Genomic DNA, 26,525 nt, shown 5'->3' with positions numbered 1-26,525 from the left:
CTAAATGAGGGAATAATATGTGTGAGGGTGCCCCAGGAGAATTCCAAATGTGTGTGGGTAGAATATATATCCCACGGGGGTAAAATTGAAAAAAGTTGAAAACATCTTTTTTTTGGACTTAGTCATTTTTCCGGCGTTCATCAGACTTTCAGATAGAGGAAATGTCAGTGAGCGTTCAGATTTCAGTTCCAGAGCGATTCGCCCAATGAGTCCTTGATACTTAGTCGTTTTCAGCCAATTTTCTGGATTTTTGAAAATTTCACTTTTTTGTGAAAATATCCACTAAATGAGGGAATAATATGTGTGAGGGTACCCCAGGAGAGTTCCAAATGTGTGTGGGTAGAATATATATCCCACGGGGTAAAATTGAAAAAAGTTTAAAAAAAATTTTTCTTGGACTTAGTCATTTTTCAGGCGTTTATCAGACTTTCAGATAGGGGAAATGTCAGTGAGCGTTCCGATTTCAGTTCCAGAGCGATTCGCCCAATGAGTCCTTGATATTTAGTCGTTTTCAGCCAATTTTCTGGATTTTTGAAAATTTCACTTTTTTGGGAAAATATCCAGTAAATGAGGGAATAATATGTGTGAGGGTACCCCAGGAGAGTTCCAAATGTGTGTGGGTAGAATATATATCCCACGGGGATAAAATTGAAAAAAGTTGAAAATAATTTTTTTTGGGACTTAGTCATTTTTCCAGCGTTTTTCAGACTTTCAGAAAGGGGAAATGTGAGTGAGCGTTCCGATTTCAGTTCCAGAGCGATTCGCCCAATGAGTCCTTGATATTTAGTCGTTTTCAGCCAATTTTCTGGATTGTTGACAATTTCACTTTTTTGTGAAAATATCCACTAAATGAGGGTATAATATGTGTGAGGTTACCCCAGGAGAGTTCCAAATGTGTGTGGGTAGAATATATATCCCATGGGGTAAAATTGAAAAAAGTTTAAAAAAAATTTTTCTTGGACTTAGTCATTTTTCCGGCGTTTATCAGACTTTCAGATAGGGGAAATGTCAGTGAGCGTTCCGATTTCAGTTCCAGAGCGATTCGCCCAATGAGTCCTTGATATTTAGTCGTTTTCAGCCAATTTTCTGGATTTTTGAAAATTTCACTCTTTTGTGAAAATATCCACTAAATGAGGGAGTAATATGTGTGAGGGTGCCCCAGGAGAATTCCAAATGTGTGTGGGTAGAATATATATCCCACGGGGGTAAAATTGAAAAAAGTTGAAAACATCTTTTTTTTGGACTTAGTCATTTTTCCGGCGTTTATCAGACTTTCAGATAGGGGAAATGTCAGTGAGTGTTCCGATTTCAGTTCCAGAGCGATTGGCCCAATGAGTCCTTGATATTTAGTCGTTTTCAACCAATTTTCTGTATTTTTGAAAATTTCACTTTTTTGGGAAAATATCCACTAAATGAGGGAATAATATGTGTGAGGGTACCCCAGGAGAGTTCCAAATGTGTGTGGGTAGAATATATATCCCACGGTGATAAAATTGAAAAAAGTTGAAAAAATTTTTTTTTGGAACTTACTCATTTTTCCAGCGTTTATCAGACTTTCAGATAGGGGAAATGTGAGTGAGCGTTCCGATTTCAGTTCCAGAGCGATTCGCCCAATGAGTCCTTGATATTTTGTCATTTTCAGCCAATTTTCTGGATTTTTGAAAATTTCACCTTTTTGTGAAAATATCCACTAAATGAGGGAATAATATGTGTGAGGGTACCCCAGGAGAGTTCCAAATGTGTGTGGGTAGAATATATATCCCACGGGGTAAAATTGAAAAAAGTTTAAAAAAAAATTTTCTTGGACTTAGTCATTTTTCCGGCGTTTATCAGACTTTCAGATAGGGGAAATGTCAGTGAGCGTTCCGATTTCAGTTCCAGAGCGATTCGCCCAATGAGTCCTTGATATTTAGTCGTTTTCAGCCAATTTTCTGGATTTTTGAAAATTTCACTTTTTTGTGAAAATATCCACTAAATGAGGGAGTAATATGTGTGAGGGTGCCCCAGGAGAATTCCAAATGTGTGTGGGTAGAATATATATCCCACGGGGGTAAAATTGAAAAAAGTTGAAAACATCTTTTTTTTGGACTTAGTCATTTTTCCGGCAATCATCAGACTTTCAGATAGAGGAAATGTCAGTGAGCGTTCCGATTTCAGTTCCAGAGCGATTGGCCCAATGAGTCCTTGATATTTAGTCGTTTTCAGCCAATTTTCTGGATTTTTGAAAATTTCACTTTTTTTGTGAAAATATCCACTAAATGAGGGAATAATATGTGTGAGGGTACCCCAGGAGAGTTCCAAATGTGTGTGGGTAGTATATATATCCCACGGGGATAAAATTGAAAAAAGTTTAAAAACATTTTTTCTTGGACTTAGTAATTTTTCCAGCATTTATCAGACTTTCAGATAGGTGAAATGTCAGTGAGCGTTCAGATTTCAGTTCCATAGCGATTCGACCAATGAGTCCTTGATATTTAGTCGTTTTCAGCCAATGTTCTAGATTTTTGAAAATTTCACTTTTTTGTGAAAATATCCACTAAATGAGGGAATAATATGTGTGAGGGTACCCCAGAAGAGTTCCAAATGTGTGTGGGTAGAATATATATCCCACGGGGGTAAAATTGAAAAAAGTTGAAAAAAAATTTTTTTTGGACTTAGTAATTTTTACGCCGTTTATCAGTCTTTCAGATAGGGGAAATGTCAGTGAGTGGTCAGATTTCAGTTTCAGAGCGATTCGCCCAATGAGTCCTTGATATTTAGTCGTTTTCAGCCAATTTTCTTGAATTTTTGAAAATTTCACTTTTTTGTGAAAACATTCACTAAATGAGGGAATAATATGTGTGAGGGTACCCCAGGAGAGTTCCAAATGTGTGTCGGTAGTATATATATCCCACGGGGATAAAATTGAAAAAAGTTGAAAAAAATTTTTTTTTGGACTTATTAATTTTTCCGGCGTTTATCAGACTTTCAGATAGGGGAAATGTTAGTGAGCGTTCAGATTTCAGTTCCAGAGCGATTCGCCCAATGAGTCCTTGATATTTAGTCGTTTTCAGCCAACTTTCTGGATTTTTGAAAATTTCACCTTTTTTTGAAAATATCCACTAAATGAGGGAATAATATGTGTGACGGTACCCCAGAAGAGTTCCAAATGTGTGTGGGTAGAATATATATCCCACGGGGTAAAATTGAAAAAAGTTTAAAAACATTTTTTCTTGGACTTAGTGATTTTTCCGGCGTTTATCAGACTTTCAGATAGGGGAAATGTCAGTTAGCATTTCGATTTCAGTTCCAGAGCGATTCGCCCAATGAGTCCTTGATATTTAGTCGTTTTCAGCCAATTTTCTAGATTTTTGAAAATTTCACTTTTTTGTGAAAATATCCACTAAATGAGGGAATAATATGTGTGAGGGTACCCCAGGAGAGTTCCAAATGTGTGTGGGTAGAATATATATCCCACGGGGTAAAATTGAAAAAAGTTTTAAAAAAATTTTTCTTGGACTTAGTCATTTTTCAGGCGTTTATCAGACTTTCAGATAGGGGAAATGTCAGTGAGCGTTCCGATTTCAGTTCCAGAGCGATTCGCCCAATGAGTCCTTGATATTTAGTCGTTTTCAGCCAATTTTCTGGATTTTTGAAAATTTCACCTTTTTGTGAAAATATCCACTAAATGAGGGAATAATATGTGTGAGGGTACCCCAGAAGAGTACCAAATGTGTGTGGGTAGAATATATATCCCACGGGGTAAAATTGAAAAAAGTTTAAAAACATTTTTTCTTGGACTTAGTCATTTTTCCGGCATTTATCAGACTTTCAGATAGGGGAAATGTCAGTGAGCGTTCCGATTTCAGTTCCAGAGCGATTCGCCCAATGAGTCCTTGATATTTAGTCGTTTTCAGCCAATTTTCTGGATTTTTGAAAATTTCACTTTTTTGGGAAAATATCAAGTAAATGAGGGAATAATATGTGTGAGGGTACCCCAGGAGAGTTCCAAATGTGTGTGGGTAGAATATATATCCCACGGGATAAAATTGAAAACAGTTTAAAAAAATTTTTTCTTGGACTTAGTCATTTTTCCGGCGTTTATCAGACTTTCAGATAGGGGAAATGTCAGTGAGCGTTCCGATTTCAGTTCCAGAGCGATTGGCCCAATGAGTCCTTGATATTTAGTCGTTTTCAACCAATTTTCTGGATTTTTGAAAATTTCACTTTTTTGGGAAAATATCCACTAAATGAGGGAATAATATGTGTGAGGGTACCCCAGGAGAGTTCCAAATGTGTGTGGGTAGAATATATATCCCACGGGGATAAAATTGAAAAAAGTTGAAAAAAATTTTTTTTGGAACTTAGTCATTTTTCCAGCGTTTATCAGACTTTCAGATAGGGGAAATGTGAGTGAGCGTTCCGATTTCAGTTCCAGAGCGATTCGCCCAATGAGTCCTTGATATTTAGTCGTTTTCAGCCAATTTTCTGGATTTTTGAAAATTTCACCTTTTTGTGAAAATATCCACTAAATGAGGGAATAATATGTGTGAGGGTACCCCAGAAGAGTACCAAATGTGTGTGGGTAGAATATATATCCCACGGGGTAAAATTGAAAAAAGTTTAAAAACATTTTTTCTTGGACTTAGTCATTTTTCCGGCATTTATCAGACTTTCAGATAGGGGAAATGTCAGTGAGCGTTCCGATTTCAGTTCCAGAGCGATTGGCCCAATGAGTCCTTGATATTTAGTCGTTTTCAACCAATTTTCTGAATTTTTGAAAATTTCACTTTTTTGGGAAAATATCCACTAAATGAGGGAATAATATGTGTGAGGGTACCCCAGAAGAGTTCCAAATGTGTGTGGGTAGAATATATATCCCACGGGGGTAAAATTGAAAAAAGTTGAAAAAAAATTTTTTTTGGACTTAGTAATTTTTACGCCGTTTATCAGTCTTTCAGATAGGGGAAATGTCAGTGAGCGGTCAGATTTCAGTTCCAGAGCGATTCGCCCAATGAGTCCTTGATATTTAGTCGTTTTCAGCCAATTTTCTTGAATTTTTGAAAATTTCACTTTTTTGTGAAAATATTCACTAAATGAGGGAATAATATGTGTGAGGGTACCCCAGGAGAGTTCCAAATGTGTGTGGGTAGTATATATATCCCACGGGGATAAAATTGAAAAAAGTTTAAAAACATTTTTTCTTGGACTTAGTAATTTTTCCAGCATTTATCAGACTTTCAGATAGGTGAAATGTCAGTGAGCGTTCAGATTTCAGTTCCAGAGCGATTCGACCAATGAGTCCTTGATATTTAGTCGTTTTCAGCCAATGTTCTAGATTTTTGAAAATTTCACTTTTTTGTGAAAATATCCACTAAATGAGGGAATAATATGTGTGAGGGTACCCCAGAAGAGTTCCAAATGTGTGTGGGTAGAATATATATCCCACGGGGGTAAAATTGAAAAAAGTTGAAAAAAAATTTTTTTTGGACTTAGTAAGTTTTACGCCGTTTATCAGTCTTTCAGATAGGGGAAATGTCAGTGAGTGGTCAGATTTCAGTTCCAGAGCGATTCGCCCAATGAGTCCTTGATATTTAGTCGTTTTCAGCCAATTTTCTTGAATTTTTGAAAATTTCACTTTTTTGTGAAAACATTCACTAAATGAGGGAATAATATGTGTGAGGGTACCCCAGGAGAGTTCAAAATGTGTGTGGGTAGAATATATATCCCACGGGGATAAAATTGAAAAAAGTTTAAAAAAATTTTTTCTTGGACTTAGTCATTTTTCAGGCGTTTATCAGACTTTCAGATAGGGGAAATGTCAGTGAGCGTTCCGATTTCAGTTCCAGAGCGATTCACCCAATGAGTCCTTGATATTTAGTCGTTTTCAGCCAATTTTCTGGATTTTTGAAAATTTCACTTTTTTGGGAAAATATCCAGTAAATGAGGGAATAATATGTGTGAGGGTACCCCAGGAGAGTTCCAAATGTGTGTGGGTAGAATATATATCCCACGGGATAAAATTGAAAACAGTTTAAAAAAAAATTTTCTTTGACTTAGTCATTTTTCCGGCGTTTATCAGACTTTCAGATAGGGGAAATGTCAGTGAGTGTTCCGATTTCAGTTCCAGAGCGATTGGCCCAATGAGTCCTTGATATTTAGTCGTTTTCAACCAATTTTCTGGATTTTTGAAAATTTCACCTTTTTGTGAAAATATCCACTAAATGAGGGAATAATATGTGTGAGGGTACCCCAGGAGAGTTCCAAATGTGTGTGGGTAGAATATATATCCCACGGGGTAAAATTGAAAAAAGTTTAAAAAAAATTTTTCTTGGACTTAGTCATTTTTCCGGCGTTTATCAGACTTTCAGATAGGGGAAATGTCAGTGACCGTTCCGATTTCAGTTCCAGAGCGATTCGCCCAATGAGTCCTTGATATTTAGTCGTTTTCAGCCAATTTTCTGGATTTTTGAAAATTTCACTTTTTTGTGAAAATATCCACTAAATGAGGGAGTAATATGTGTGAGGGTGCCCCAGGAGAATTCCAAATGTGTGTGGGTAGAATATATATCCCACGGGGGTAAAATTGAAAAAAGTTGAAAACATCTTTTTTTTGGACTTAGTCATTTTTCCGGCGTTCATCAGACTTTCAGATAGAGGAAATATCAGTGAGCGTTCCGATTTCAGTTCCAGAGCGATTCGCCCAATGAGTCCTTGATATTTAGTCGTTTTCAGCCAATTTTCTGGATTTTTGAAAATTTCACTTTTTTGGGAAAATATCCAGTAAATGAGGGAATAATATGTGTGAGGGTACCCCAGGAGAGTTCCAAATGTGTGTGGGTAGAATATATATCCCACGGGATAAAATTGAAAACAGTTTAAAAAAATTTTTTCTTGGACTTAGTCATTTTTCCGGCGTTTATCAGACTTTCAGATAGGGGAAATGTCAGTGAGCGTTCCGATTTCAGTTCCAGAGCGATTGGCCCAATGAGTCCTTGATATTTAGTCGTTTTCAACCAATTTTCTGGATTTTTGAAAATTTCACTTTTTTGGGAAAATATCCACTAAATGAGGGAATAATATGTGTGAGGGTACCCCAGGAGAGTTCCAAATGTGTGTGGGTAGAATATATATCCCACGGGGATAAAATTGAAAAAAGTTGAAAAAAATTTTTTTTGGAACTTAGTCATTTTTCCAGCGTTTATCAGACTTTCAGATAGGGGAAATGTGAGTGAGCGTTCCGATTTCAGTTCCAGAGCGATTCGCCCAATGAGTCCTTGATATTTAGTCGTTTTCAGCCAATTTTCTGGATTTTTGAAAATTTCACCTTTTTGTGAAAATATCCACTAAATGAGGGAATAATATGTGTGAGGGTACCCCAGAAGAGTACCAAATGTGTGTGGGTAGAATATATATCCCACGGGGTAAAATTGAAAAAAGTTTAAAAACATTTTTTCTTGGACTTAGTCATTTTTCCGGCATTTATCAGACTTTCAGATAGGGGAAATGTCAGTGAGCGTTCCGATTTCAGTTCCAGAGCGATTGGCCCAATGAGTCCTTGATATTTAGTCGTTTTCAACCAATTTTCTGGATTTTTGAAAATTTCACTTTTTTGGGAAAATATCCACTAAATGAGGGAATAATATGTGTGAGGGTACCCCAGAAGAGTTCCAAATGTGTGTGGGTAGAATATATATCCCACGGGGGTAAAATTGAAAAAAGTTGAAAAAAAATTTTTTTTGGACTTAGTAATTTTTACGCCGTTTATCAGTCTTTCAGATAGGGGAAATGTCAGTGAGCGGTCAGATTTCAGTTCCAGAGCGATTCGCCCAATGAGTCCTTGATATTTAGTCGTTTTCAGCCAATTTTCTTGAATTTTTGAAAATTTCACTTTTTTGTGAAAATATTCACTAAATGAGGGAATAATATGTGTGAGGGTACCCCAGGAGAGTTCCAAATGTGTGTGGGTAGTATATATATCCCACGGGGATAAAATTGAAAAAAGTTTAAAAACATTTTTTCTTGGACTTAGTAATTTTTCCAGCATTTATCAGACTTTCAGATAGGTGAAATGTCAGTGAGCGTTCAGATTTCAGTTCCAGAGCGATTCGACCAATGAGTCCTTGATATTTAGTCGTTTTCAGCCAATGTTCTAGATTTTTGAAAATTTCACTTTTTTGTGAAAATATCCACTAAATGAGGGAATAATATGTGTGAGGGTACCCCAGAAGAGTTCCAAATGTGTGTGGGTAGAATATATATCCCACGGGGGTAAAATTGAAAAAAGTTGAAAAAAAATTTTTTTTGGACTTAGTAAGTTTTACGCCGTTTATCAGTCTTTCAGATAGGGGAAATGTCAGTGAGTGGTCAGATTTCAGTTCCAGAGCGATTCGCCCAATGAGTCCTTGATATTTAGTCGTTTTCAGCCAATTTTCTTGAATTTTTGAAAATTTCACTTTTTTGTGAAAACATTCACTAAATGAGGGAATAATATGTGTGAGGGTACCCCAGGAGAGTTCAAAATGTGTGTGGGTAGAATATATATCCCACGGGGATAAAATTGAAAAAAGTTTAAAAAAATTTTTTCTTGGACTTAGTCATTTTTCAGGCGTTTATCAGACTTTCAGATAGGGGAAATGTCAGTGAGCGTTCCGATTTCAGTTCCAGAGCGATTCGCCCAATGAGTCCTTGATATTTAGTCGTTTTCAGCCAATTTTCTGGATTTTTGAAAATTTCACTTTTTTGGGAAAATATCCAGTAAATGAGGGAATAATATGTGTGAGGGTACCCCAGGAGAGTTCCAAATGTGTGTGGGTAGAATATATATCCCACGGGATAAAATTGAAAACAGTTTAAAAAAAAATTTTCTTTGACTTAGTCATTTTTCCGGCGTTTATCAGACTTTCAGATAGGGGAAATGTCAGTGAGTGTTCCGATTTCAGTTCCAGAGCGATTGGCCCAATGAGTCCTTGATATTTAGTCGTTTTCAACCAATTTTCTGGATTTTTGAAAATTTCACCTTTTTGTGAAAATATCCACTAAATGAGGGAATAATATGTGTGAGGGTACCCCAGGAGAGTTCCAAATGTGTGTGGGTAGAATATATATCCCACGGGGTAAAATTGAAAAAAGTTTAAAAAAAATTTTTCTTGGACTTAGTCATTTTTCCGGCGTTTATCAGACTTTCAGATAGGGGAAATGTCAGTGACCGTTCCGATTTCAGTTCCAGAGCGATTCGCCCAATGAGTCCTTGATATTTAGTCGTTTTCAGCCAATTTTCTGGATTTTTGAAAATTTCACTTTTTTGTGAAAATATCCACTAAATGAGGGAGTAATATGTGTGAGGGTGCCCCAGGAGAATTCCAAATGTGTGTGGGTAGAATATATATCCCACGGGGGTAAAATTGAAAAAAGTTGAAAACATCTTTTTTTTGGACTTAGTCATTTTTCCGGCGTTCATCAGACTTTCAGATAGAGGAAATGTCAGTGAGCGTTCCGATTTCAGTTCCAGAGCGATTCGCCCAATGAGTCCTTGATATTTAGTCGTTTTCAGCCAATTTTCTGGATTTTTGAAAATTTCACTTTTTTGGGAAAATATCCAGTAAATGAGGGAATAATATGTGTGAGGGTACCCCAGGAGAGTTCCAAATGTGTGTGGGTAGAATATATATCCCACGGGATAAAATTGAAAACAGTTTAAAAAAAATTTTTCTTGGACTTAGTCATTTTTCCGGCGTTTATCAGACTTTCAGATAGGGGAAATGTCAGTGAGCGTTCTGATTTCAGTTCCAGAGCGATTGGCCCAATGAGTCCTTGATATTTAGTCGTTTTCAACCAATTTTCTGGATTTTTGAAAATTTCACTTTTTTGGGAAAATATCCACTAAATCAGGGAATAATATGTGTGAGGGTACCCCAGGAGAGTTCCAAATGTGTGTGGGTAGAATATATATCCCACGGGGATAAAATTGAAAAAAGTTGAAAAAAATTTTTTTTGGAACTTAGTCATTTTTCCAGCGTTTATCAGACTTTCAGATAGGGGAAATGTGAGCGAGCGTTCCGATTTCAGTTCCAGAGCGATTCGCCCAATGAGTCCTTGATATTTAGTCGTTTTCAGCCAATTTTCTGGATTTTTGAAAATTTCACTTTTTTGTGAAAATATCCACTAAATGAGGGAATAATATGTGTGAGGGTAACCCAGGAGAGTTCCAAATGTGTGTGGGTAGTAAATATATCCCACGGGGATAAAATTGAAAAAAGTTTAAAAACATTTTTTCTTGGACTTAGTAATTTTTCCAGCATTTATCAGACTTTCAGATAGGTGAAATGTCAGTGAGCGTTCAGATTTCAGTTCCAGAGCGATTCGACCAATGAGTCCTTGATATTTAGTTGTTTTCAGCCAATGTTCTAGATTTTTGAAAATTTCACTTTTTTGTGAAAATATCCACTAAATGAGGGAATAATATGTGTGAGGGTACCCCAGAAGAGTTCCAAATGTGTGTGGGTAGAATATATATCCCACGGGGGTAAAATTGAAAAAAGTTGAAAAAAAATTTTTTTTGGACTTAGTAATTTTTACGCCGTTTATCAGTCTTTCAGATAGGGGAAATGTCAGTGAGCGGTCAGATTTCAGTTTCAGAGCGATTCGCCCAATGAGTCCTTGATATTTAGTCGTTTTCAGCCAATTTTCTGAATTTTTGAAAATTTCACTTTTTTGTGAAAACATTCACTAAATGAGGGAATAATATGTGTGAGGGTACCCCAGGAGAGTTCCAAATGTGTGTGGGTAGTATATATATCCCACGGGGATAAAATTGAAAAAAGTTGAAAAAAATTTTTTTTTGGACTTAGTAATTTTTCCGGCGTTTATCAGACTTTCAGATAGGGGAAATGTTAGTGAGCGTTCAGATTTCAGTTCCAGAGCGATTCGCCCAATGAGTCCTTGATATTTATTCGTTTTCAGCCAACTTTCTGGATTTTTGAAAATTTCACCTTTTTTTGAAAATATCCACTAAATGAGGGAATAATATGTGTGACGGTACCCCAGAAGAGTTCCAAATGTGTGTGGGTAGAATATATATCCCACGGGGTAAAATTGAAAAAAGTTTAAAAACATTTTTTCTTGGACTTTGTGATTTTTCCGGCGTTTATCAGACTTTCAGATTGGGGAAATGTCAGTGATCGTTCCGATTTCAGTTCCAGAGCGATTCGCCCAATGAGTCCTTGATATTTAGTCGTTTTCAGCCAATTTTCTAGATTTTTGAAAATTTCACTTTTTTGTGAAAATATCCACTAAATGAGGGAATAATATGTGTGAGGGTACCCCAGGAGAGTTCCAAATGTGTGTGGGTAGAATATATATCCCAAGCGGTAAAATTGAAAAAAGTTTAAAAAAATTTTTTCTTGGACTTAGTGATTTTTCCGGCGTTTATCAGACTTTCAGATAGGGGAAATGTCAGTGAGCATTCCGATTTCAGTTCCAGAGCGATTGGCCCAATGAGTCCTTGATATTTAGTCGTTTTCAGCCAATTTTCTAGATTTTTGAAAATTTCACTTTTTTGTGAAAATATCCACTAAATGAGGGAATAATATGTGTGAGGGTACCCCAGGAGAGTTCCAAATGTGTGTGGGTAGAATATATATCCCACGGGGTAAAATTGAAAAAAGTTTAAAAAAAAATTTTCTTGGACTTAGTCATTTTTCAGGCGTTTATCAGACTTTCAGATAGGGGAAATGTCAGTGAGCGTTCCGATTTCAGTTCCAGAGCGATTCGCCCAATGAGTCCTTGATATTTAGTCGTTTTCAGCCAATTTTCTGGATTTTTGAAAATTTCACTTTTTTGTGAAAATATCCACTAAATGAGGGAATAATATGTGTGAGGGTACCCCAGGAGAGTTCCAAATGTGTGTGGGTAAAATACATATCCCACGGGGTAAAATTGAAAAAAGTTTAAAAAATTTTTTCTTGGACTTAGTAATTTTTCCAGCATTTATCAGACTTTCAGATAGGTGAAATGTCAGTGAGCGTTCAGATTTCAGTTCCAGAGCGATTCGCCCAATGAGTCCTTGATATTTAGTCGTTTTCAGCCAATGTTCTAGATTTTTGAAAATTTCACTTTTTTGTGAAAATATCCACTAAATGAGGGAATAATATGTGTGAGGGTACCCCAGAAGAGTTCCAAATGTGTGTGGGTAGAATATATATCCCACGGGGGTAAAATTGAAAAAAGTTGAAAAAAAATTTTTTTTGGACTTAGTAATTTTTACGCCGTTTATCAGTCTTTCAGATAGGGGAAATGTCAGTGAGCGGTCAGATTTCAGTTCCAGAGCGATTCGCCCAATGAGTCCTTGATATTTAGTCGTTTTCAGCCAATTTTCTTGAATTTTTGAAAATTTCACTTTTTTTGTGAAAATATTCACTAAATGAGGGAGTAATATGTGTGAGGGTACCCCAGGAGAGTTCCAAATGTGTGTGGGTAGTATATATATCCCACGGGGATAAAATTGAAAAAAGTTTAAAAACATTTTTTCTTGGACTTAGTAATTTTTCCAGCATTTATCAGACTTTCAGATAGGTGAAATGTCAGTGAGCGTTCAGATTTCAGTTCCAGAGCGATTCGACCAATGAGTCCTTGATATTTAGTCGTTTTCAGCCAATGTTCTAGATTTTTGAAAATTTCACTTTTTTGTGAAAATATCCACTAAATGAGGGAATAATATGTGTGAGGGTACCCCAGGAGAGTTCCAAATGTGTGTGGGTTGAATATATATCCCACGGGGGTAAAATTGAAAAAAGTTGAAAAAATTTTTTTTTTGGACTTAGCAATTTTTCCGGCGTTTATCAGACTTTCAGATAGGAGAAATGTCAGTGAGCGTTCAGATTTCAGTTCCAGTGCGATTCGCCCAATGAGTCCTTGATATTTAGTCGTTTTCAGCCAGCTTTCTGGATTTTTGAAAATTTCACATTTTTTTGAAAATATCCACTAAATGAGGGAATAATATGTGTGACGGTACCCCAGAAGAGTTCCAAATGTGTGTGGGTAGAATATATATCCCACGGGGTAAAATTGAAAAAAGTTTAAAAACATTTTTTCTTGGACTTAGTCATTTTTCCGGCGTTTATCAGACTTTCAGATAGGGGAAATGTCAGTGAGCATTCCGATTTCAGTTCCAGAGCGATTGGCCGAATGAGTCCTTGATATTTAGTCGTTTTCAGCCAATTTTCTAGATTTTTGAAAATTTCACTTTTTTGTGAAAATATCCACTAAATGAGGGAATAATATGTGTGAGGGTACCCCAGGAGAGTTCCAAATGTGTGTGGGTAGAATATATATCCCACGGGATAAAATTGAAAACAGTTTAAAAAAAAATTTTCTTGGACTTAGTCATTTTTCCGGCGTTTATCAGATTTTCAGATAGGGGAAATGTCAGTGAGCGTTCCGATTTCAGTTCCAGAGCGATTGGCCCAATGAGTCCTTGATATTTAGTCGTTTTCAACCAATTTTCTGGATTTTTGAAAATTTAACTTTTTTGTGAAAATATCCACTAAATGAGGGAATGATATGTGTGAGGGTACCCCAGGAGAGTTCCAAATGCGTGTGGGTAGAATATATATCCCACGGGGATAAAATTGAAAAAAGTTGAAAAAAATTTTTTTTGGAACTTAGTCATTTTTCCAGCGTTTATCAGACTTTCAGATAGGGGAAATGTGAGTGAGCGTTCCGATTTCAGTTCCAGAGCGATTCGCCCAATGAGTCCTTGATATTTAGTCGTTTTCAGCCAATTTTCTGGATTTTTGAAAATTTCACCTTTTTGTGAAAATATCCACTAAATGAGGGAATAATATGTGTGAGGGTACCCCAGAAGAGTACCAAATGTGTGTGGGTAGAATATATATCCCACGGGGTAAAATTGAAAAAAGTTTAAAAACATTTTTTCTTGGACTTAGTCATTTTTCCGGCATTTATCAGACTTTCAGATAGGGGAAATGTCAGTGAGCGTTCCGATTTCAGTTCCAGAGCTATTGGCCCAATGAGTCCTTGATATTTAGTCGTTTTCAGCCAATTTTCTTGAATTTTTGAAAATTTCACTTTTTTGTGAAAACATTCACTAAATGAGGGAATAATATGTGTGAGGGTACCCCAGGAGAGTTCCAAATGTGTGTGGGTAGTATATATATCCCACGGGGATAAAATTGAAAAAAGTTTAAAAACATTTTTTCTTGGACTTTGTGATTTTTCCGGCGTTTATCAGACTTTCAGATAGGGGAAATGTCAGTGAGCGTTCCGATTTCAGTTCCAGAGCGATTCGCCCAATGAGTCCTTGATATTTAGTCGTTTTCAGCCAATTTTCTAGATTTTTGAAAATTTCACTTTTTTGTGAAAATATCCACTAAATGAGGGAATAATATGTGTGAGGGTACCCCAGGAGAGTTCCAAATGTGTGTGGGTAGAATATATATCCCACGGGGGTAAAATTGAAAAAAGTTGAAAACAATTTTTTCTTGGACTTTGTCATTTTTCCGGCGTTTATCAGTCTTTCAGATAGGGGAAATGTCAGTGAGCTGTCCGATTTCAGTTCCAGAGTGATTCGCCCAATGAGTCCTTGATATTTAGTCGTTTTCAGCCAATTTTCTGGATTTTTGAAAACTTCACCTTTTTTTGAAAATATCCACTAAATGAGGGAATAATATGTGTGAGGGTACCCCAGAAGAGTTCCAAATGTGTGTGGGTAGAATATACTGTATATCCCACGGGGGTAAAATTGAAAAAAGTTGAAAAAAATTTTTTTTTGGACTTAGTAATTTTTCCGGCGTTTATCAGACTTTCAGATAGGGGAAATGTCAGTGAGCGTTCCGATTTCAGTTCCAGAGCGATTGGCCCAATGAGTCCTTGATATTTAGTCGTTTTCAGCCAATTTTCTGGATTTTTGAAAATTTCACTTTTTTGTGAAAATATCCACTAAATGAGGGAATAATATGTGTGAGGGTACCCCAGAAGAGTTCCAAATGTGTGTGGGTAGAATATATATCCCACGGGGGTAAAATTGAAAAAAGTTGAAAAAAAATTTTTTTTGGACTTAGTAATTTTTACGCCGTTTATCAGTCTTTCAGATAGGGGAAATGTCAGTGAGCGGTCAGATTTCAGTTCCAGAGCGATTCGCCCAATGAGTCCTTGATATTTAGTCGTTTTCAGCCAATTTTCTTGAATGTTTGAAAATTTCACTTTTTTGTGAAAATATTCACTAAATGAGGGAATAATATGTGTGAGGGTACCCCAGGAGAGTTCCAAATGTGTGTGGGTAGTATATATATCCCACGGGGATAAAATTGAAAAAAGTTTAAAAACATTTTTTCTTGGACTTTGTGATTTTTCCGGCGTTTATCAGACTTTCAGATAGGGGAAATGTCAGTGAGCGTTCCGATTTCAGTTCCAGAGCGATTCGCCCAATGAGTCCTTGATATTTAGTCGTTTTCAGCCAATTTTCTAGATTTTTGAAAATTTCACTTTTTTGTGAAAATATCCACTAAATGAGGGAATAATATGTGTGAGGGTACCCCAGGAGAGTTCCAAATGTGTGTGGGTAGAATATATATCCCACGGTTGTAAAATTGAAAAAAGTTGAAAAAAATTTTTTTTTGGACTTAGTAATTTTTCCGGCGTTTATCAGACTTTCAAATAGGGGAAATGTCAGTGAGCGTTCAGATTTCAGTTCCAGAGCGATTCGCCCAATGAGTCCTTGATATTTAGTCGTTTTCAGCCAACTTTCTGGATTTTTGAAAATTTCACCTTTTTTTGAAAATATCCACTAAATGAGGGAATAATATGTGTGACGGTACCCCAGAAGAGTTCCAAATGTGTGTGGGTAGAATATATATCCCACGGGGTAAAATTGAAAAAAGTTTAAAAACATTGTTTCTTGGACTTTGTGATTTTTCCGGCGTTTATCAGACTTTCAGATAGGGGAAATGTCAGTGAGCGTTCCGATTTCAGTTCCAGAGCGATTCGCCCAATGAGTCCTTGATATTTAGTCGTTTTCAGCCAATTTTCTAGATTTTTGAAAATTTCACTTTTTTGTGAAAATATCCACTAGATGAGGGAATAATATGTGTGAGGGTACCCCAGGAGAGTTCCAAATGTGTGTGGGTAGAATATATATCCCAAGCGGTAAAATTGAAAAAAGTTTAAAAAAAATTTTTCTTGGACTTAGTGATTTTTCCGGCGTTTATCAGACTTTCAGATAGGGGAAATGTCAGTGAGCGTTCCGATTTCAGTTCCAGAGCGATTGGCCCAATGAGTCCTTGATATTTAGTCGTTTTCAGCCAATTTTCTAGATTTTTGAAAATTTCACTTTTTTGTGAAAATATCCACCAAATGAGGGAATAATATGTGTGAGGGTACCCCAGGAGAGTTCCAAATGTGTGTGGGTAGAATATATATCCCACGGGGGTAAAATTGAAAAAAGTTGAAAACAATTTTTTCTTGGACTTTGTCATTTTTCCGGCGTTTATCAGACTTTCAGATAGGGGAAATGTCAGTGAGCTGTCCGATTTCAGTTCCAGAGCGATTCGCCCAATGAGTCCTTGATATTTAGTCGTTTTCAGCCAATTTTCTGGATTTTTGAAAATTTCACCTTTTTTTGAAAATATCCACTAAATGAGGGAATAATATGTGTGAGGGTACCCCAGAAGAGTTCCAAATGTGTGTGGGTAGAATATATATCCCACGGGGGTAAAATTGAAAAAAGTTGAAAAAAATTTTTTTTTGGACTTAGTAATTTTTCCGGCGTTTATCAGACTTTCAGATAGGGGAAATGTCAGTGAGCGTTCCGATTTCAGTTCCAGAGCGATTCGCCCAATGAGTCCTTGATATTTAGTCGTTTTCAGCCAACTTTCTGGATTTTTGAAAATTTCACCTTTTTTTGAAAATATCCACTAAATGAGGGAATAATATGTGTGACGGTACCCCAGAAGAGTTCCAAATGTGTGTGGGTAGAATATATATCCCACGGGGTAAAATTGAAAAAAGTTTAAAATCATTTTTTCTTGGACTTTGTGATTTTTCCGGCGTTTATCAGACTTTCAGATAGGGGAAATGTCAGTGAGCGTTCCGATTTCAGTTCCAGAGCGATTCGCCCAATGAGTCCTTGATATTTAGTCGTTTTCAGCCAATTTTCTAGATTTTTGAAAATTTCACTTTTTTGTGAAAATATCCACTAAATGAGGGAATAATATGTGTGAGGGTACCCCAGGAGAGTTCCAAATGTGTGTGGGTAGAATATATATCCCAAGCGGTAAAATTGAAAAAAGTTTAAAAAAAATTTTTCTTGGACTTAGTGATTTTTCCGGCGTTTATCAGACTTTCAGATAGGGGAAATGTCAGTGAGCGTTCCGATTTCAGTTCCAGAGCGATTGGCCCAATGAGTCCTTGATATTTAGTCGTTTTCAGCCAATCTTCTAGATTTTTGAAAATTTCACTTTTTTGTGAAAATATCCACCAAATGAGGGAATAATATGTGTGAGGGTACCCCAGGAGAGTTCCAAATGTGTGTGGGTAGAATATATATCCCACGGGGGTAAAATTGAAAAAAGTTGAAAACAATTTTTTCTTGGACTTTGTCATTTTTCCGGCGTTTATCAGACTTTCAGATAGGGGAAATGTCAGTGAGCTGTCCGATTTCAGTTCCAGAGCGATTCGCCCAATGAGTCCTTGATATTTAGTCGTTTTCAGCCAATTTTCTGGATTTTTGAAAATTTCACCTTTTTTTGAAAATATCCACTAAATGAGGGAATAATATGTGTGAGGGTACCCCAGAAGAGTTCCAAATGTGTGTGGGTAGAATATATATCCCACGGGGGTAAAATTGAAAAAAGTTGAAAAAAATTTTTTTTTGGACTTAGTAATTTTTCCGGCGTTTATCAGACTTTCAGATAGGTGAAATGTCAGTGAGCGTTCAGATTTCAGTTCCAGAGCGATTCGCCCAATGAGTCCTTGATATTTAGTCGTTTTCAGCCAATGTTCTAGATTTTTGAAAATTTCACTTTTTTGTGAAAATATCCACTAAATGAGGGAATAATATGTGTGAGGGTACCCCAGAAGAGTTCCAAATGTGTGTGGGTAGAATATATATCCCACGGGGGGTAAAATTGAAAAAAGTTGAAAAAAAATTTTTTTTGGACTTAGTAATTTTTACGCCGTTTATCAGTCTTTCAGATAGGGGAAATGTCAGTGAGCGGTCAGATTTCAGTTCCAGAGCGATTCGCCCAATGAGTCCTTGATATTTAGTCGTTTTCAGCCAATTTTCTTGAATTTTTGAAAATTTCACTTTTTTGTGAAAATATTCACTAAATGAGGGAATAATATTTGTGAGGGTACCCCAGGAGAGTTCCAAATGTGTGTGGGTAGTATATATATCCCACGGGGATAAAATTGAAAAAAGTTTAAAAACATTTTTTCTTGGACTTAGTAATTTTTCCAGCATTTATCAGACTTTCAGATAGGTGAAATATCAGTGAGCGTTCAGATTTCAGTTCCAGAGCGATTCGACCAATGAGTCCTTGACATTTAGTCGTTCTCAGCCAATGTTCTAGATTTTTGAAAATTTCACTTTTTTGTGAAAATATCCACTAAATGAGGGAATAATATGTGTGAGGGTACCCCAGAAGAGTTCCAAATGTGTGTGGGTAGAATATATATCCCACGGGGGTAAAATTGAAAAAAGTTGAAAAAAAATTTTTTTGGGACTTAGTAATTTTTACGCCGTTTATCAGTCTTTCAGATAGGGGAAATGTCAGTGAGTGGTCAGATTTCAGTTCCAGAGCGATTCGCCCAATGAGTCCTTGATATTTAGTCGTTTTCAGCCAATTTTCTTGAATTTTTGAAAATTTCACTTTTTTGTGAAAACATTCACTAAATGAGGGAATAATATGTGTGAGGGTACCCCAGGAGAGTTCCAAATGTGTGTGGGTAGTATATATATCCCACGGGGATAAAATTGAAAAAAGTTTAAAAACATTTTTTCTTGGACTTTGTGATTTTTCCGGCGTTTATCAGACTTTGAGATAGGGGAAATGTCAGTGAGCGTTCCGATTTCAGTTCCAGAGCGATTCGCCCAATGAGTCCTTGATATTTAGTCGTTTTCAGCCAACTTTCTGGATTTTTGAAAATTTCACCTTTTTTTGAAAATATCCACTAAATGAGGGAATAATATGTGTGACGGTACCCCAGAAGAGTTCCAAATGTGTGTGGGTAGAATATATATCCCACGGGGTAAAATTGAAAAAAGTTTAAAAACATTTTTTCTTGGACTTTGTGATTTTTCCGGCGTTTATCAGACTTTCAGATAGGGGAAATGTCAGTGAGCGTTCCGATTTCAGTTCCAGAGCGATTCGCCCAATGAGTCCTTGATATTTAGTCGTTTTCAGCCAATTTTCTAGATTTTTGAAAATTTCACTTTTTTGTGAAAATATCCACTAAATGAGGGAATAATATGTGTGAGGGTACCCCAGGAGAGTTCCAAATGTGTGTGGGTAGAATATATATCCCAAGCGGTAAAATTGAAAAAAGTTTAAAAAAAATTTTTCTTGGACTTAGTGATTTTTCCGGCGTTTATCAGACTTTCAGATAGGGGAAATGTCAGTGAGCGTTCCGATTTCAGTTCCAGAGCGATTGGCCCAATGAGTCCTTGATATTTAGTCGTTTTCAGCCAATTTTCTAGATTTTTGAAAATTTCACTTTTTTGTGAAAATATCCACCAAATGAGGGAATAATATGTGTGAGGGTACCCCAGGAGAGTTCCAAATGTGTGTGGGTAGAATATATATCCCACGGGGGTAAAATTGAAAAAAGTTGAAAACAATTTTTTCTTGGACTTTGTCATTTTTCCGGCGTTTATCAGACTTTCAGATAGGGGAAATGTCAGTGAGCTGTCCGATTTCAGTTCCAGAGCGATTCGCCCAATGAGTCCTTGATATTTAGTCGTTTTCAGCCAATTTTCTGGATTTTTGAAAATTTCACCTTTTTTTGAAAATATCCACTAAATGAGGGAATAATATGTGTGAGGGTACCCCAGAAGAGTTCCAAATGTGTGTGGGTAGAATATATATCCCACGGGGGTAAAATTGAAAAAAGTTGAAAAAAATTTTTTTTTGGACTTAGTAATTTTTCCGGCGTTTATCAGACTTTCAGATAGGTGAAATGTCAGTGAGCGTTCAGATTTCAGTTCCAGAGCGATTCGCCCAATGAGTCCTTGATATTTAGTCGTTTTCAGCCAATGTTCTAGATTTTTGAAAATTTCACTTTTTTGTGAAAATATCCACTAAATGAGGGAATAATATGTGTGAGGGTACCCCAGAAGAGTTCCAAATGTGTGTGGGTAGAATATATATCCCACGGGGGGTAAAATTGAAAAAAGTTGAAAAAAAATTTTTTTTGGACTTAGTAATTTTTACGCCGTTTATCAGTCTTTCAGATAGGGGAAATGTCAGTGAGCGGTCAGATTTCAGTTCCAGAGCGATTCGCCCAATGAGTCCTTGATATTTAGTCGTTTTCAGCCAATTTTCTTGAATTTTTGAAAATTTCACTTTTTTGTGAAAATATTCACTAAATGAGGGAATAATATTTGTGAGGGTACCCCAGGAGAGTTCCAAATGTGTGTGGGTAGTATATATATCCCACGGGGATAAAATTGAAAAAAGTTTAAAATCATTTTTTCTTGGACTTAGTAATTTTTCCAGCATTTATCAGACTTTCAGATAGGTGAAATATCAGTGAGCGTTCAGATTTCAGTTCCAGAGCGATTCGACCAATGAGTCCTTGACATTTAGTCGTTCTCAGCCAATGTTCTAGATTTTTGAAAATTTCACTTTTTTGTGAAAATATCCACTAAATGAGGGAATAATATGTGTGAGGGTACCCCAGAAGAGTTCCAAATGTGTGTGGGTAGAATATATATCCCACGGGGGTAAAATTGAAAAAAGTTGAAAAAAAATTTTTTTGGGACTTAGTAATTTTTACGCCGTTTATCAGTCTTTCAGATAGGGGAAATGTCAGTGAGTGGTCAGATTTCAGTTCCAGAGCGATTCGCCCAATGAGTCCTTGATATTTAGTCGTTTTCAGCCAATTTTCTTGAATTTTTGAAAATTTCACTTTTTTGTGAAAACATTCACTAAATGAGGGAATAATATGTGTGAGGGTACCCCAGGAGAGTTCCAAATGTGTGTGGGTAGTATATATATCCCACGGGGATAAAATTGAAAAAAGTTTAAAAACATTTTTTCTTGGACTTTGTGATTTTTCCGGCGTTTATCAGACTTTGAGATAGGGGAAATGTCAGTGAGCGTTCCGATTTCAGTTCCAGAGCGATTCGCCCAATGAGTCCTTGATATTTAGTCGTTTTCAGCCAACTTTCTGGATTTTTGAAAATTTCACCTTTTTTTGAAAATATCCACTAAATGAGGGAATAATATGTGTGACGGTACCCCAGAAGAGTTCCAAATGTGTGTGGGTAGAATATATATCCCACGGGGTAAAATTGAAAAAAGTTTAAAAACATTTTTTCTTGGACTTTGTGATTTTTCCGGCGTTTATCAGACTTTCAGATAGGGGAAATGTCAGTGAGCGTTCCGATTTCAGTTCCAGAGCGATTCGCCCAATGAGTCCTTGATATTTAGTCGTTTTCAGCCAATTTTCTAGATTTTTGAAAATTTCACTTTTTTGTGAAAATATCCACTAAATGAGGGAATAATATGTGTGAGGGTACCCCAGGAGAGTTCCAAATGTGTGTGTGTAGAATATATATCCCAAGCGGTAAAATTGAAAAAAGTTTAAAAAAAATTTTTCTTGGACTTAGTGATTTTTCCGGCGTTTATCAGACTTTCAGATAGGGGAAATGTCAGTGAGCATTCCGATTTCAGTTCCAGAGCGATTGGCCCAATGAGTCCTTGATATTTAGTCGTTTTCAGCCAATTTTCTAGATTTTTGAAAATTTCACTTTTTTGTGAAAATATCCACCAAATGAGGGAATAATATGTGTGAGGGTACCCCAGGAGAGTTCCAAATGTGTGTGGGTAGAATATATATCCCACGGGGGTAAAATTGAAAAAAGTTGAAAACAATTTTTTCTTGGACTTTGTCATTTTTCCGGCGTTTATCAGACTTTCAGATAGGGGAAATGTCAGTGAGCTGTCCGATTTCAGTTCCAGAGCGATTCGCCCAATGAGTCCTTGATATTTAGTCGTTTTCAGCCAATTTTCTGGATTTTTGAAAATTTCACCTTTTTTTGAAAATATCCACTAAATGAGGGAATAATATGTGTGAGGGTACCCCAGAAGAGTTCCAAATGTGTGTGGGTAGAATATATATCCCACGGGGGTAAAATTGAAAAAAGTTGAAAAAAATTTTTTTTTGGACTTAGTAATTTTTCCAGCGTTTATCAGACTTTCAGATAGGTGAAATGTCAGTGAGCGTTCAGATTTCAGTTCCAGAGCGATTCGCCCAATGAGTCCTTGATATTTAGTCGTTTTCAGCCAATGTTCTAGATTTTTGAAAATTTCACTTTTTTGTGAAAATATCCACTAAATGAGGGAATAATATGTGTGAGGGTACCCCAGAAGAGTTCCAAATGTGTGTGGGTAGAATATATATCCCACGGGGGTAAAATTGAAAAAAGTTGAAAAAAAATTTTTTTTGGACTTAGTAATTTTTACGCCGTTTATCAGTCTTTCAGATAGGGGAAATGTCAGTGAGCGGTCAGATTTCAGTTCCAGAGCGATTCGCCCAATGAGTCCTTGATATTTAGTCGTTTTCAGCCAATTTTCTTGAATTTTTGAAAATTTCACTTTTTTGTGAAAATATTCACTAAATGAGGGAATAATATGTGTGAGGGTACCCCAGGAGAGTTCCAAATGTGTGTGGGTAGTATATATATCCCACGGGGATAAAATTGAAAAAAGTTTAAAAACATTTTTTCTTGGACTTAGTAATTTTTCCAGCATTTATCAGACTTTCAGATAGGTGAAATGTCAGTGAGCGTTCAGATTTCAGTTCCAGAGCGATTCGACCAATGAGTCCTTGATATTTAGTCGTTTTCAGCCAATGTTCTAGATTTTTGAAAATTTCACTTTTTTGTGAAAATATCCACTAAATGAGGGAATAATATGTGTGAGGGTACTCCAGGAGAGTTCCAAATGTGTGTGGGTAGAATATATATCCCAAGCGGTAAAATTGAAAAAAGTTGAAAAAAAATTTTTTTTTGGACTTAGTAATTTTTCCGGCGTTTATCAGACTTTCAGATAGGGGAAATGTCAGTGAGCGTTCCGATTTCAGTTCCAGAGCGATTGGCCCAATGAGTCCTTGATATTTAGTCGTTTTCAGCCAATTTTCTGGATTTTTGAAAATTTCACTTTTTTGTGAAAATATCCACTAAATGAGGGAATAATATGTGTGAGGGTACCCCAGGAGAGTTCCAAATGTGTGTGGGTAAAATACATATCCCACGGGGTAAAATTGAAAAAAGTTTAAAAAATTTTTTCTTGGACTTAGTAATTTTTCCAGCATTTATCAGACTTTCAGATAGGTGAAATGTCAGTGAGCGTTCAGATTTCAGTTCCAGAGCGATTCGCCCAATGAGTCCTTGATATTTAGTCGTTTTCAGCCAATGTTCTAGATTTTTGAAAATTTCACTTTTTTGTGAAAATATCCACTAAATGAGGGAATAATATGTGTGAGAGTACCCCAGAAGAGTTCCAAATGTGTGTGGGTAGAATATATATCCCAAGCGGTAAAATTGAAAAAAGTTTAAAAAAAATTTTTCTTGGACTTTGTCATTTTTCCGGCGTTTATCAGACTTTCAGATAGGGGAAATGTCAGTGAGCGTTCCGATTTCAGTTCCAGAGCGATTCGCCCAATGAGTCCTTGATATTTAGTCGTTTTCAGCCAATTTTCTGGATTTTTGAAAATTTCACCTTTTTTTGAAAATATCCACTAAATGAGGGAATAATATGTGTGAGGGTACCCCAGAAGAGTTCCAAATGTGTGTGGGTAGAATATATATCCCACGGGGGTAAAATTGAAAAAAGTTGAAAAAAATTTTTTTTTGGACTTAGTAATTTTTCCAGCGTTTATCAGACTTTCAGATAGGTGAAATGTCAGTGAGCGTTCAGATTTCAGTTCCAGAGCGATTCGCCCAATGAGTCCTTGATATTTAGTCGTTTTCAGCCAATGTTCTAGATTTTTGAAAATTTCACTTTTTTGTGAAAATATCCACTAAATGAGGGAATAATATGTGTGAGGGTACCCCAGAAGAGTTCCAAATGTGTGTGGGTAGAATATATATCCCACGGGGGTAAAATTGAAAAAAGTTGAAAAAAAATTTTTTTTGGACTTAGTAATTTTTACGCCGTTTATCAGTCTTTCAGATAGGGGAAATGTCAGTGAGCGGTCAGATTTCAGTTCCAGAGCGATTCGCCCAATGAGTCCTTGATATTTAGTCGTTTTCAGCCAATTTTCTTGAATTTTTGAAAATTTCACTTTTTTGTGAAAATATTCACTAAATGAGGGAATAATATGTGTGAGGGTACCCCAGGAGAGTTCCAAATGTGTGTGGGTAGTATATATATCCCACGGGGATAAAATTGAAAAAAGTTTAAAAACATTTTTTCTTGGACTTAGTAATTTTTCCAGCATTTATCAGACTGTCAGATAGGTGAAATGTCAGTGAGCGTTCAGATTTCAGTTCCAGAGCGATTCGACCAATGAGTCCTTGATATTTAGTCGTTTTCAGCCAATGTTCTAGATTTTTGAAAATTTCACTTTTTTGTGAAAATATCCACTAAATGAGGGAATAATATGTGTGAGGGTACTCCAGGAGAGTTCCAAATGTGTGTGGGTAGAATATATATCCCAAGCGGTAAAATTGAAAAAAGTTGAAAAAAATTTTTTTTTTGGACTTAGTAATTTTTCCGGCGTTTATCAGACTTTCAGATAGGGGAAATGTCAGTGAGCGTTCCGATTTCAGTTCCAGAGCGATTGGCCCAATGAGTCCTTGATATTTAGTCGTTTTCAGCCAATTTTCTAGATTTTTGAAAATTTCACTTTTTTGTGAAAATATCCACCAAATGAGGGAATAATATGTGTGAGGGTACCCCAGGAGAGTTCCAAATGTGTGTGGGTAGAATATATATCCCACGGGGGTAAAATTGAAAAAAGTTGAAAACAATTTTTTCTTGGACTTTGTCATTTTTCCGGCGTTTATCAGACTTTCAGATAGGGGAAATGTCAGTGAGCTGTCCGATTTCAGTTCCAGAGCGATTCGCCCAATGAGTCCTTGATATTTAGTCGTTTTCAGTCAATTTTCTGGATTTTTGAAAATTTCACCTTTTTTTGAAAATATCCACTAAATGAGGGAATAATATGTGTGAGGGTACCCCAGAAGAGTTCCAAATGTGTGTGGGTAGAATATATATCCCACGGGGGTAAAATTGAAAAAAGTTGAAAAAAATTTTTTTTTGGACTTAGTAATTTTTCCGGCGTTTATCAGACTTTCAGATAGGGGAAATGTCAGTGAGCGTTCCGATTTCAGTTCCAGAGCGATTGGCCCAATGAGTCCTTGATATTTAGTCGTTTTCAGCCAATTTTCTGGATTTTTGAAAATTTCACTTTTTTGTGAAAATATCCACTAAATGAGGGAATAATATGTGTGAGGGTACCCCAGGAGAGTTCCAAATGTGTGTGGGTAAAATACATATCCCACGGGGTAAAATTGAAAAAAGTTTAAAAAATTTTTTCTTGGACTTAGTAATTTTTCCAGCATTTATCAGACTTTCAGATAGGTGAAATGTCAGTGAGCGTTCAGATTTCAGTTCCAGAGCGATTCGCCCAATGAGTCCTTGATATTTAGTCGTTTTCAGCCAATGTTCTAGATTTTTGAAAATTTCACTTTTTTGTGAAAATATCCACTAAATGAGGGAATAATATGTGTGAGAGTACCCCAGAAGAGTTCCAAATGTGTGTGGGTAGAATATATATCCCACGGGGTAAAATTGAAAAAAGTTTAAAAAAAATTTTTCTTGGACTTAGTCATTTTTCAGGCGTTTATCAGACTTTCAGATAGGGGAAATGTCAGTGAGCGTTCCGATTTCAGTTCCAGAGCGATTCGCCCAATGAGTACTTGATATTTAGTCGTTTTCAGCCAATTTTCTGGATTTTTGAAAATTTCACTTTTTTGGGAAAATATCCAGTAAATGAGGGAATAATATGTGTGAGGGTACCCCAGGAGAGTTCCAAATGTGTGTGGGTAGAATATATATCCCACGGGATAAAATTGAAAACAGTTTAAAAAAATTTTTTTTTGGACTTAGTAATTTTTCCGGCGTTTATCAGACTTTCAGATAGGGGAAATGTCAGTGAGCGTTCCGATTTCAGTTCCAGAGCGATTGGCCCAATGAGTCCTTGATATTTAGTCGTTTTCAGCCAATTTTCTAGATTTTTGAAAATTTCACTTTTTTGTGAAAATATCCACTAAATGAGGGAATAATATGTGTGAGGGTACC

This window comes from Phyllobates terribilis, unplaced genomic scaffold (genome assembly GCF_046119375.1).
Source record: "Phyllobates terribilis strain yellow unplaced genomic scaffold, ASM4611937v1 Scaffold_2__4_contigs__length_985480577, whole genome shotgun sequence".
Lineage (NCBI taxonomy): Eukaryota > Metazoa > Chordata > Amphibia > Anura > Dendrobatidae > Phyllobates > Phyllobates terribilis.
The sequence above is the reverse complement of the archived record's forward strand: the minus strand, read 5'-3'. Positions refer to the sequence as shown.